The sequence below is a fragment of the Equus przewalskii genome, chromosome 1 (assembly GCF_037783145.1).
Source record: "Equus przewalskii isolate Varuska chromosome 1, EquPr2, whole genome shotgun sequence".
Classification (NCBI taxonomy): domain Eukaryota; kingdom Metazoa; phylum Chordata; class Mammalia; order Perissodactyla; family Equidae; genus Equus; species Equus przewalskii.
In genome coordinates, this window is record NC_091831.1 from 60,985,232 (window position 1) to 60,999,318 (window position 14,087).

General features: G+C 35.0%; 1 protein-coding gene across 4 annotated transcripts in view; it reads right to left on the minus strand.

Annotated features, from left to right (window-relative positions):
- Positions 1-14,087, minus strand: part of P4HA1 (prolyl 4-hydroxylase subunit alpha 1) — an 80,067-nt gene that overhangs the window by 38,510 nt on the left and 27,470 nt on the right. The gene's annotated exons all lie outside the window — the stretch shown is intronic.

The window sequence follows — 14,087 nt, forward strand, 5'->3', positions numbered from 1 at the left end:
AAATAAAACTTCCAGAAGGGCCAGCCCGGTGGCGCAGTGGTTAAGTTCGCACGTTCCGCTTCTCGGCGGCCCGGGGTTCGCTGGTTCGGATCCCGGGTGCGGACATGGCACTGCTTGGCAGCCATGCTGTGGTAGGCGTCCCACGTATAAACTAGAGGAAGATGGGCACGGACGTTAGCTCAGAGCCAGGCTTCCTCAGCAAAAAGAGGAGGACTGGCAGTAGTTAGCTGAGGGCTAATCTTCCTCCAAAAAAAAAAAATTAAAAAAATAAATAAATAAATAAAACTTCCAGAAATGATAAATATAATCAATGAAATAAAAACTTTTTGGACAGGTTAAACAGCAAGTTAGACACAAGAAAAAAAAGAGAATAATAAACCTAGAAGAAAGAGCTAAACAAATTATCATAGGATAAACTACCCAGGATGCAGGAGAGAGGAGGAATAAATATGAAGTGCTAGTTAAAAGACAAGGAAGAAAAAATAAGAATGTCTAATTGTATCTACTTAGGAGTTCCAGAGAAGACAATAGAGAGAAATGTGGGAGAGGCACTATTTAAAGAAATAATGGTGGACAATTTTCCAGAATTAAAACACATGAAACTTCAGATTCAAGAAGCACAAAGAATCCCAAGCCAAACATAGTACATATAAGGGCTTCTTAAGTTTGTGTTTCAAGGAAGAGGAAAATAATTCTGAAAGGGAAGTTTGAGGTACAAGAAAGAATGATAAACAAAGAAATTAGTAGACATATGAGTCAATCTAAGTTAAAGAAAAGCTGAACTTTCAGATTGGCAAAACTCTCAAAGTTTGACATTTTTTGGTGATCTTGTGGGGAAACAGGCAATCTCATATATTGATGGTGGAAATGCAAAATGATACAACCACTATGGAGGAAAATTGGGACAATAATAGAAAAATTATCCATGCACCTACTCTTTGATTCCAGTGGCATCATTTCTAAAAAGAAATTCCAAAGATCACTTAGCTAAAATACAAAATAACATATGCACAATGCTATTGACAGCATCTTTATAACAGCAAAAGACTGCAAACAAACCAGATGTCCATCAATAGGGGCCTAGTTAAATAAACTATGATACCTCCACAAACGAGAGTAACATGCATCTGTGAAAAGAAATGAGAAGGATTTCTATATACGAAATGAAGTGATATCTAGGGCATATAAATAAACTAAAACACTAAGGTGCAGAAAGTATTTATGCCATGCTGTCTTTTGTGTTTATGTTGAGAGGAAATAGGAATATATATACATTTGCTTATATTTTCAAAAAGAAACAATGGGAACAGAAAAACTAATAAAATCGTAGTTACATACAAGAAGAAAGGAAAGGTTGAAGAGTACAGAAATCAAAGTTGAAGTTCTGTCAATGAAATTTATTAGTACAGTTTGGAGTTTGAAAGACGATAAAAAGTTTTAAGTAATTAAAAATAATATGGGAGAATTGAGTGAAGGTGGTCAAAAGGCACAAACTTCTAGTTAGAAGATAGGTAAGTTCTGGGGATGTAACATACAGCACGGGGACTATAGTTAACAATACTGTATTGCATATTTGAAAGTTGCTAAAAGAGTAGATCTTAAAAGTTCTCATCACAAGAAAAAAATTTTGTAATTATGTGTGGTGAAGGATGTTAACTAATCTTACTATGGTAATCATTTCACAATATATATTGTCATGCATCGCTGAACAAAGAGGATACATTCTAAGAAATGTGTCATTAGGCAATGTCATCACTGCTGTGAACATCACAGAGTGTACTTATATAAACCTAGATGGTACAGCCTCCTACACACCTAGGCTATATGGTACTAATTTTATGGAACCACCATCATATATCCAGTCCGGTATGAATTGAAAGGTCGTTAAGCAGCAAATGACTGTAAATATATCAAGTCATTATGTTGTACACCTAAAACTAATACAACGTTATATGTCAATTATATCTTAATTTTTAAAAAAGGTTATTTGGGGATTCCTTTTAAATAAAAACATTAATAACTGCATTTTGCTGTTTTAGCTCTCACATGCTTTTAGCTCATTTGATCTTCATGGCAATTCAACAAAAAAGGTACTATGTCAGGCCCCAAAATGAATACTGTCCACTATGCTAGTTACAGTTTCATGTTCCTATATTGGACCACGTGTTAACATGCTTCATTTGTCAACACATTTGTAAATATAACAGATATTTAGAAACCAAAATATAAAAATTTTGAATACTAGAAGAGGACAAAGATAGAATATAAATTAAAACCTGATCCTGTGATATACTTGCTTCTGTGAAAAAGATGTAGAAGAACAAGAAGAAGGAGGAAGAGGAGAAGGAGGAGAGGAGAAATTTTTTCCAAATTTTGACACCAATGGTCGAACAGTAATTGTGAGACTCATGGTGGTTTAACATTAGTGTCAAAATAGCCTGTCTTCTACTCCAATTTCTCCTACCCAAATACATGGAGAGACATAGCATGTTCATGGAGTAGAAAATTCTATATTGTTAAAATGGCAATGCTGCCCAAATTCTCCCTAAGATTCAACAAAATCACAATGAAAATTCCTACAGGTACTCTTTTTTTAGAAACTGACAAACTGATCCTAAGATTTATATGGAAATTCAAAGAATCTAGAATAGCCAAAGAAATTTTAATGAAGTACATAGTTGGAGGACTTAGTCTACTTGATTTCAATACTTACTATAAAGCTATAGTAATTCAGAGTGTTTGCTATTATTTAAGGATAGACATAAAGATCAATGGAATAGAATCAAGTAAAGGAATAGATCAAGTGATTTTTGACAAAGAGGCCAAGGCAATTCAATAGGGAAATGAAAGTCTTTTAAATAAATGTTGTTCAACCAACTAAGTATTCATATTTTAAAAAACAAACAACAATCCCTACTGCCTATCATACACAGAAGTCAACTCAAAATGTATCCTATAGCTTAATGTGAAATCTTACACTATGAAACTTCTAATAATAATAAACTTCTGATAATTAAACTTTACCAAAATTTAAAACTGTTGCTCTTTGAAAGGCACTAATATGAAAACATAAAGACAAAAGACTGGTTAAAAATATTCACAACATATTTATCTGATAAAGGACTTGCATCCTAAATATATAGAGAACTCTTAGAACTCCAAATAATATGAACAGACTCTTCACCAAAGAAGAGATACAAATGGCCAATAAACACATGAAAAGATGTTCAACATCATTAGTTATCAATTTTGACAAAAGTATAACAATGTAAATTGAAACCACATGAGACACCACTATACATCCATTAGACTGGCTAAGATTAAAAAGATTGGACATACCAAGTGTTTGTGAGTATGTGGAGGAACTGGAACTCATACACTGATGATAGGAATATAAAATGATACAACAATTTGGCAGCTTCTTAAAAGTTAAATATATATCTGCCATGCAACCCAGCCATTTCACTCTTAGGTATTTAATCAAGAGAAACAAAAATATTAAATAATAATAATGATAATTAAAAGAATAACAATAAAATAAAAAGAACAATCCCTAAAAGTTGGAAGAAAATATTGAAATGAATGAACCCAACAGTTTAACAAATTGAGGGCATAACCACACAAAGAAAAGAACTACTTCAAGTGCTAATGGGCAAGTTAATGGGCAAGAAGACGAAGAAAATAAAATAAGGAAAGTGATGTTTGCAGAAAACAAGTGTAAAAAGCTTTCATAAAAAGGGCAAATGGAATTTTTTTTTTAAAGTTTGCCACCTGAGCTAACATCTGCTGCCAATCTTTTTTTTCTTCTTCTTCTTCCCAAAGTCCCCCAATACATAGTTGTATATTCTAGTTGTATGTCCTTCTGGTTATGCTATGTGGGATGCTGCCTCAGCACGGCCTGATAAGCATTGCCATGTCAGCGCCCAGGATTCGAACCAGGGAAAACCTGGGCCACCAAAGCGGTGCGCGCAAACTTAACCACTCAGCCACGGGCCAGCTCCCACAAATAGAATTTGATGAGAAAAAAGAATGAGTTGTAAATTCCTTTGGTTAAAAGGAAGTGGCATGGATGACTGACATTAGCATGTCAAACTAAATGCTGTAATCCAAATTTAAAATAAATTAATACCAAAAAGAGTCCTTCTAATTTATAACAATATAAACTATAATGTATGACAGTATAGGAAAAACTTACTTAGAAATACATTTTTGTGGTTCACCCATAAACTGGGACATTTAATTTAAAAATCCTTACACTTTACAGCAACACTTAGTAGATAAAACTTGATTTGTAACGGAGAAATATGTTTAAAATGCATACACTTGGGAAGTTGGTGTCTTGCATCTAAGGCAATATGGTACACTCTTGGCTGAGTGAGCTCTGGAGATGTGTGGAGAATCCACTGCTTGGCGTAAGTAGCCTTACCAGCTCGCCAAGATAGTGATGCAAGTGACAAGGAGTATGAACAACATTCAACTCCTACTTGAATAAACTGAACTTTATATACAAGGCATTTTCCATACCAAAAAGAAAAAAATCATAGCTAAAAAAAAAGCATGATGTCTTTGGAAGATATGTAGCTACTCAACAAATCAGGGTTAGGAACAACCTGAAACTAAAGAACAGTCTATATGAACTATAAAGACATTGATGCCAAAATGCATATAACTTATCAGATTTTTATTAAAATATCAACAAAGCATTTCAAAAGATAGGCCCAAACAAGAGGAAGAAACAGACAAAACTAATCGAGGAGTAACACGGAATCAATATAAATCCACTGAAATAAGCATTTTTGTGATTTTTTTGTTTTGTTTTGAGATAATTTTAAAAGCAAATCATCCTTCTCCCCAACCCTCACTCTATTATTTCACATCTAGAATGCTACAATTTTAAAGTCTGACAAAACTAAGGGTTGACAAGGATATGAAGAAATGGGAACTCTCATATAGTGCTGGTGAGAGTATAATCTGGTGCCTCTATACTGGAGAACAATCTTGCCACATCTAGTAAAGTTCAAGAAGCATATACCCTGACTTCTTATACCCTAGAGAAACTCATACATGTGTGTTCATGGGCACAAAAAGACATAAACAAGGATGTTTGCTGAAAACTTGTTTGACATAGGAGAAGACTGGAAATAACCTAAATGTCCATCCACACACATAAGAATGTGTGGAAAATAAATCAATTGTGTTATATAATACCATATAGCAGTTAGATGATTATGATCAACATGGATAAATTTACTCAAAAATACTGAGTGAAAAAGGTTGCAAGAAAGATACAAAGAGTATATTATTTGTGTAAAATTTAAAAACACAACAATACAATATATGTAGTAAAGTGTAGAAAGATGGAAGAATACACGTCAAGTTCAGAATCATCATTACCTCTAATAAGGAAGGAAAGATGCACAAGGAGCCTTCACACATATTTGTGATCTTTGATTGTCAACAACAAAGAAAGTTTTGGAGAACAAAAAAAGCCTAAAAATTGCTTAGTAGTTGTCTCTAGTATTATTTTTACCATTTATAGGATATAATACTCTTAGGAAATTTTAGTCACTCTACTTATAAGGAATTTGCCTGAAAGGAAAATTCAGTAAGAACTAGCCCAAAACAGTGACTTGAAGAGGAAGAAAAGTCAATAAGTGCTAAAAAGTGCGTGAGAAAGGATGAATATTGCCCCAATGAAAAATAATTACACATATTCTCGAAGTGTTTTATTTTCAGCCACTCTCTATGAAAGTATTACCAACTGATTTCTAGATTAAAGGGTATGTACTCAGGGGACCCAATTAATTTCCTAAGACTAAACACAGCAAAATCAGGGTTAAATAATATTCAATGCCATTTTGATGGGACAATAATAAAGTTTTAAACAGAAAGAAATATTGTAAACTAAATGAAATTCATTATCCCCGCACACACCAAACCTGCTTCTTTTGTGTTGTCTATTTTGCTGAATGGAACCCATCTAGTTTTTCAAGCCAGAAACCCATATCAAGTCCACCATCAAATTCTACCATTCCACCTTCTAAGTAGCTTGATAACCTATTCATTTCTCTCCATACCCACTGGCAACCACTTTCATCTCTTACTTAAATTTTGACAACAACCTCTTCCCTAATTTCTTTGTCCCTACCCCCAGGCCCCAATCCAATCTCCATTCTGCAGCCAGAATGATATTTCTAAAATGAGAATCATATAACTTCCCTGCTTAAAACTTTTCAATGGCTCCTCCTTGCTCTCAGAACAGTTCAGACTCCTCAATATGGCTTACAAAGCCCCTTAAGGGATGGCTTCTGCTTATCTATCTAGCGTTATCTCTCACTACTCTCACAAAACCAAATGCCCATCCCCGCCTCATGCACTCACCTCTAAAACTACTTGTCAGATATCTGATTTAATATGCACTCTCCTCTCTGGACTTTATACATGTTCTCTCTGCTTAGATTACTTTCCTCAAGTCCACTGTTTTCCCCTTTCGCCTATTTTCCTGGCTAATTCCTTGCCCATTATATCTCAATTGTTTTTAATGTTGTGTCTTCCAGGAAGTCTATCTTTACACCTCTTATCAAGTCCAGAATTAAGTTTCCTTCTATAAGCTCTCACAGTATCCTAAATTATCCTCATCTAGCATTCATCATACTCTGTCATAAGACTATAAGTACCCTAAAGGCAAGAGCAGAGTCTCGTGAAGTTAGAAATCAGTAACACAAGTAAAACTGGAAAATTAAAAAATATGTGGAAATTAATAAACATCTTCTCCAATCATAATGCTATACAGCTAGAAATTAATTACAAGAAAAAAAGCTGAGAAAGGCACAAGGATGTGGAGGCTAAACAATATGCTATTGAACAAGCAATGCATCATTGAAGAAATTAAAGAAGAAATAAAAAAATACCTGGAGACAAATGAAAATGATAACATGCCATAGCAACTCCTATGGGATACAGCAAAAGCTGTATTAAGAGGAAAATTCATGGCAATACAGGCACATCTTAACAAACAAGAAAAATCCCAAATAAGCAATCTTAAAGTACACCTAACTGAATTAGAGAAAGAACAAACAAAGCCCAAAGTCAGCAGAAGGAGAGAAATAATAAAAATCAATGTAGAAATAAATGCTATTGAAACAAAAAAGGCAGTAGAAAGGATCAATGAAACAAAGAGCTGGTTCTTTGAGAAGATAAATAAAACTGACAAACCCCTAGCCAGACTTACAAACAAAAAAAGAAAGAAAGCTCAAATAAACAAAATCAGAAATGAAAGAAGAGAAATAACAACAGACTCCGCAGAAATACAATGGATTATAAGAGAATAGTACGAAAAACTATATGCCAACAAAAAGGATAACCTAAAGGAAATGGATAAATTCTTGGACTTCTACAATCTCCCAAAGCTCATTTAAGAAGAAGCAGACAATTTGAACAGACCAATCACAAGGAAAGAGATCGAAACAGCAATCAAAAGCATCCCAAAGAATAAAACCCCAGGATGAGATGGCTTTCCTGGGGAATTCTACCAAACTTTCAGAGAGGATTTAATACCTATCCTTTGCAAGCTATTCCAAAACATTAGGGAGGATGGAACACTTCCTAACACATTCTACGAGGCCAACATCACGCTGATACCAAAGCCTGACAAGGAGAGCACGAAAGAAGAGAACTACAGGCCAATATCGCTGATGAACACAGGTGGAAAAATTCTCAACAAAATTTTGGCAACCCAAATTCAGCAATTCAACAAAAGGATAATACATCATGATCAAGTGGGATTCATAGCAGGGACACAAGAATGGTTCAACATCCGCAAATCAATCAACATGATACACCACATCAACAAACTGAGGAATAAAAACCACATGATCATCTCATAGATGCAGAGAAAGCATTTGACAAGATCCAACAGCCATTTATGATAAAAAAACTCTGAACGAAATGGGCATAGAAGGAAACTACCTCAAAATAATAAAGGCCACATATGACAAACCCACAGCCAACATCATACTCAATGGGCAAAAACTGAGCGTCATCCCCCTGCAAACAGGAACGAGACAAGGATGCCCTCTATCACCACTCTTATTTAACATAGTACTGGAGCTTTTGGCCACAGCAATTAGGCAAGAGAAAGGAATAAAAGGAATCCAAATAGGGAGGGAAGAAGTGAAATTCTCACTGTGTGCAGACAACATGATCTTATATACAGAAAACCCCAAAGAATCCATTGGAAAACTTTTAGAAGTAATCAACAACTACAGCAAAGTTGCAGGGTATAAAATCAATTTACATAAATCAGTAGCATTTCTATACTCTAATAACGAACTAACAGAAAAAGAACTCAAGAACACAATACCATTCACAATCGCAACAAAAAAAATAAAATGCCCCGGGTTGAATTTAACTAAGTAAGTGGAAGACCTATACAACGAAAATTACAAGGCTTTTCTGAAAGAAATGGATGACGACATAAAGAGATGGAAAGACATTCCATGTACATGGATTGGAAGAATAAACATAGTTAAAATATCCATTCTACCTAAAGCAATCTACAGATTCAACAACATCCCAATCAGAATCCCAATGACATTCTTTACAGAATTAGAACAAAGAATCCTAAAATTCATATGGGGCAACAAAAGACCCTGAATTGCTAAAGTAATCCTGAGAAAAAAGAACACAGCTGGAGGCATCACAATCCCTGACTTCAAAACATACTACAAAGCTACAGTAATCAAAACAGCATGGTACTGGTACAAAAACAGGTACACAGATCAATGGAACAGAATTGAAAGCCTAGGAATAAAACTACACATCTATGGACAGCTAATCTTCAACAATGGAGCTGAGGGCATCCAATGGAGAAAAGAAAGTCTTTTCAACAAATGCTGCTGGGAAAACTGGAAAGCCACATGTAAAGAATGAAAATTGACCATTCTCTCTCACCATTCACCAAAAAAACTCAAAATGGATCAAAGACCTAAAGCTGAGACCTGAAACCATAAGGCTTCCCGAAAAAAATGCAGGCAGTACACTCTTTGACATCAGTATTAAAAGGATCTTTTTGGACACCATGTCTTCTCAGAGAAGGGAAACAATAGAAAGAATAAACAAATGGGACTTCAGCAGACTACAGAGCTTCTTCAAGGCAAAGGAAAACAGGATTGAAACAAAAAAACCACCCACTAACTGGGAAAAAATATTTGCAAGTTATACATACAACAACGGCTTAATCTCCATAATATATAAAGAACTCACACAACTCAACAACAAAAAATCAAACAACCCGATGAACAAATGGGCAGGAGACATGAACAGACATTTCTCCAAAGAAAATATATGGATGGCCAATAGGCGCACGAAAAGATGTTCATCATTGCTGATCATCAGGAAAACGCAAATCAAAACTACACTAAGATATCACCTTACACCCAATAGAATGACAAAAATAACTAAAACAAATAGTAACAAATGTTGGAGAGGTTGTGGAGAAAAAGAAACCCTCATACACTGCCGGTAGGAATGCAAACTGGTGCAGCCACTGTGGAAAACAGTATGGAGAGTCCTCAAAAAATTAAAAATAGAACTACCATATGACCCAGCTATCCCACTACTGGGTATTTATCCAAAGAGTTTGAAGTCAGCAATTCGAAAAGTCCCATGCACCCCAATGTTCATTGCAGCATTATTTACAACAGCCAAGATGTGGAAGCAACTTAAGTGCCCATCAAAAGATGATTGGATAAAGAAGATGTGGTATATATATATATAATGGAATACTACTCAGCTGTAAAAAAGAACAAAATCATCCCATTTGCAATAACATGGATGGACCTTGAGGGAATTATGTTAAGTGAAATAAGCCAGATAGAGAAGGACAATCTCTGTATGACTCCACTCATATGAGGAATTTAAAAATGTAGACAAAGAGAACAGATTGGTGGCTACCAGGGGAACGGTGGGGTGCGGGGTGGGCACAAAGGGTGAAGGGGTGCACCTACAACATGAATGACAAACAATAATGTATAACTGAAATTTCACAAGATTGTAACCTATCATTAACTCAATAAAAATTTTTAAAAAAACAAAAAAAAAAGTGAACATTAAACAACACACTCTTAAATAATCAATGGATCATAGAAGTCACAGGAGAAATTAAAAAATACTTAAAGACAAATGAAAATGAAAACACAACATACCACAAGTTATACACAACACAGTGAAAGCAGCACTAAGGGAGAAACTTAGTTATAAATACTGACATTAAAAAATAAGAAAGATCTCAAATCAACAACCTAACTTTATAGCTTAAGAAACTAGAAAAACAAGAACAAACTAAACCCAAAGCTAGCAGAGGAAACAAAATATTAGAGCAGAGGTAAATTAAATAGAGAATGGAAAAACAACAGAGAAAATTAATGAAACCAAAAGTTGATTCTTTGAAAAGATCAACAAAATTTACAATCCTTTACCTAAAAGGACTAAAAAAAAAAAGAGAGAGAGAAGATTCAAATTACTAAAATCAGAAATGAAAGTGGGGACATTACTACCAACTCTACAGAAATACAAAGGATTATAAGAAAGTACTATGAAAAAATGTACACCAACAAACTGGATAACTGAGATGAAGTGGACAAATTTCTCAAAACACAAAACATATGAAGACTAAGAAAGGAATAGAAAATCTAATTAGACCTATAACTAGTAAGGAGACTGAATCAATAATCAAAAGTCTCCTGACAAAGAAAAGCCCTGGACCTGATGGCTTCATTAGAAAATTCTATCAAACATTTAAGAAGAATTAATACCAATCCTTCTCAAAGTTTTCTAAAAAATTGAAGAGGAGAGAACAGTTCCTAACTCATTCTATGAGGCCAGCATTACCCTTATACCAAAGCCAGATAAAGACACTACAAGAAAAACAACTACAGACCAATAACCCTTAGAAACATCAATGCAAAAATCCTCCACAAAATGCTAGCAAACAGAATTCAGCAGCATATTCAAAGGATTATACACCATGACCAAGTGGGATTTATTCCTGGAATGCAAGGATATATCAACATGCGAAAATTGATCAATGTAATATACCACATTAATAGAATAAGGGGAAAAAAACCACATGATCATCTCAATTGATTCAGAAAAAGCATTTGACAAAATTCAACACTCTTTCATAATAAAAAACACTCAACAAACTAGGAATAGAAGGAAACTATCTTAACATAATAAAAGATATATCTGAAAAACCCACAGCATACATACTCAGTGGTGAAAGACTGAAAGCTTCTCCTTTAAGTCAAGAACAAGGATGCCCACCTTCGACACTTCTATTCAGCTTAGTAGTGTAAATTATAGCCAGAGCAATTAAGCAAGAAAAAGCAATCCAAGTTGAAAAGGAAGAAGTGAAACGATCTCTGTTTGCAGATGATATTATCTTACATGTAGAAAACCCTAAAGATTCCACAAAAAAAACTGTTAGAGCTAATAAATGAATTCAGCTAAGTAGCAGGATACAAAGTCAACACACAAAAATTAGTTGCATTTCTATAGACTAACAACGAACAATCTGAAAAGAAAATTACTAAAACAATTCTAAGAGCAAAATACTTAGGAATTAACCAAGAAAATGAAAGAATTGTACAATGAAAACTACAAAATATTGCTGAAAGAAAGAAGACATAAACGAAAACACATTCCATGTCCATGGATTGGAAGACTTAATATTGTTAAAATGTCAATAATATTCAACGTGATCTACAGATTCAATGCAATCCCTATCAAAATCTCGATGATGTTTTTTTGAAGAACTGGAAAAACTCATCCTAAAATACATATGGAATCTCAAGGGATCCTGAATAGCCAAAACAATCGTGAAAAAGAACAAAACTGGAGGACTCACACTCCCTGATTTGAAAACTTACTACAAAGCTACAGTTAGCAAAATAGTGTGGTAGTGGCATCTAGACTGACATATAAATCAATGGAATAGAATGAAGAGCCCAGAAATAAACCCTAACATAGAAGTCAAATGATTTTTGATAAGGATACCAAGACCATTCAATGGGAAAAGGACAGCCTTTTCAACAAATGGTGCTGGGAAAACTGGATAACCACATGCAAAAGAATGTAGCTGGATCTTTACCCAACACCATATGTAAAAGTTAACTCAAAAAGAATCAAGGACCTAAATGTAAGACTTAAAACAATAAAACTCTTAGAAGAAAACACAGGACAAAAGCTTCATGACACTGGATTGGGCAAGGATTTTTTGCATATGGCCCTAAAGGCATAAGCACCAAAAGAAAAAAGAAACAAGGTGGATTTCTTGAAAATTTTAAAATGTTGTGCATCGAAAGACAATATCAACAGAGTATAACAGTAACCCACAGAATGGGAGAAACTACTTGCAAATAATATATCTCATAAGGGATTAATATCCAGAATATATACAGAACTCCTAAAACTCAACAACAACAAACAAAAACAACCCACTTAAAAAATTAGCAAAGGACTTGAATAGACATTTCTCCAAAGAAGATATAAAGATGGCTGCTAAGCACACGAAAACATGCCCAGCATTACCGACAATTAGGCAAAAGCAAAACTACAACAAGTTACCACCTCACACCCATTAGGAAGGCTACTAAAAAAACAAGAGGAAATAACAAGTGTTGGCAAGGATGTGGAGAAATTGGGACCCTGTACACTGTTGGTGGGAATGTAAAATGGTATATCTACTATGGAAAAGAGTATGGCAGTTCCCTCAAAAAGTTAAAAATAGAATTACCATATGATCCAGCAGTTCTATTTCTGGCTATGTACCCAAAGAACAGAAGGCAGGATCTTGAAGAGATATTTGCACACCCATGTTCATAGCAGCATTATTCACACAATAGCCAAAATGTGGAAGCAACCCAAGTGTCCACCAAAAGAGGAATGGATAAGCAAAATGTGGTATAAACATACAATGGATTATTATTCAGCCTTAAAAAGGGAGGAAATCCTGACATATGCTACAACACGGATAACCCTTGAGGACATTATGCTAAGTGAAATAAGCCAGTCACAGAAAGACACTGCATGATTCCGCTTATGTGATACTTGTTGTTGTTAGAGCTGGTAAGTCAATTCTGTCTCCTAGTAACCCTGTGTACAGCAGAGTGGAACCCTGCCCGGTTTTTTTGTGCCATCTTCTCACCTTCCTTCTATATCGGATAATGCTCCACTGCTATTCACAGGGTTTCTGTGGCCAATTCTTTTGGAAGTGGGTGGCCAGGTACTTCTTCCTAATCTGTCTTAGTTGGGAAGCTCCGCTGAAACCTGTCTACCATGGGTGACCTTGCTGGTATTTGAAATACTGGTGGCAGAGCTCTCAGCATCACAGCAACACACAGCCACCACAGTAATGACAACTGACGGACGGGTGGTGGGGTTCCCTGACTGGTAAACAAACCAGGCCACGGTAATGAGAGCATTGAATCTTAATCACCAGACCACTGGGGCTGGCTATCAGGTACTTAAAGAGTAATCAAAATCAGAGGCAGAAAGTAGAATGATGGTTGCCAGGGGCTGGGGAAAGAGGGGAATGGAGGGTTATTGTTCAATGGGTGTACAGTTTTAGTTTTACAATATGAAAAAAGCTATGGAGACGGATGCTGGTGACAGTTGCACAACAATGTGAATGTACTTAATGCCACTAAACTACACATTTAAAATTTATTAAGATGGTAAATTCTGTTATGTTTTGCACAATAAAAAAAATTTTTTAAGCAAATTATGAAGTCAGCTGTAACTTAAAAAAAAGAGGGCTTTGCCAAAAATAGGTCAGAAAGCAGGATTTTCCATACTGAAAAATAGTTTAAAAAGCTGTGAATAACCAACATGTCTGGGTTTTTAAATTATTGAACTGATAAACTTTGATTACCAATTCGCTATAACTTTACACACAAACACTAGGTGTTCTAAAGAAAAATATTTGGAAAAATGATTGTTTCTTTTCTTACATGCTAAAATTGCCTACTTAAGTTAGTCCCTATAATTATGAGCTTTCAAAGTAACAAGCTAGAAGCTTATCCATA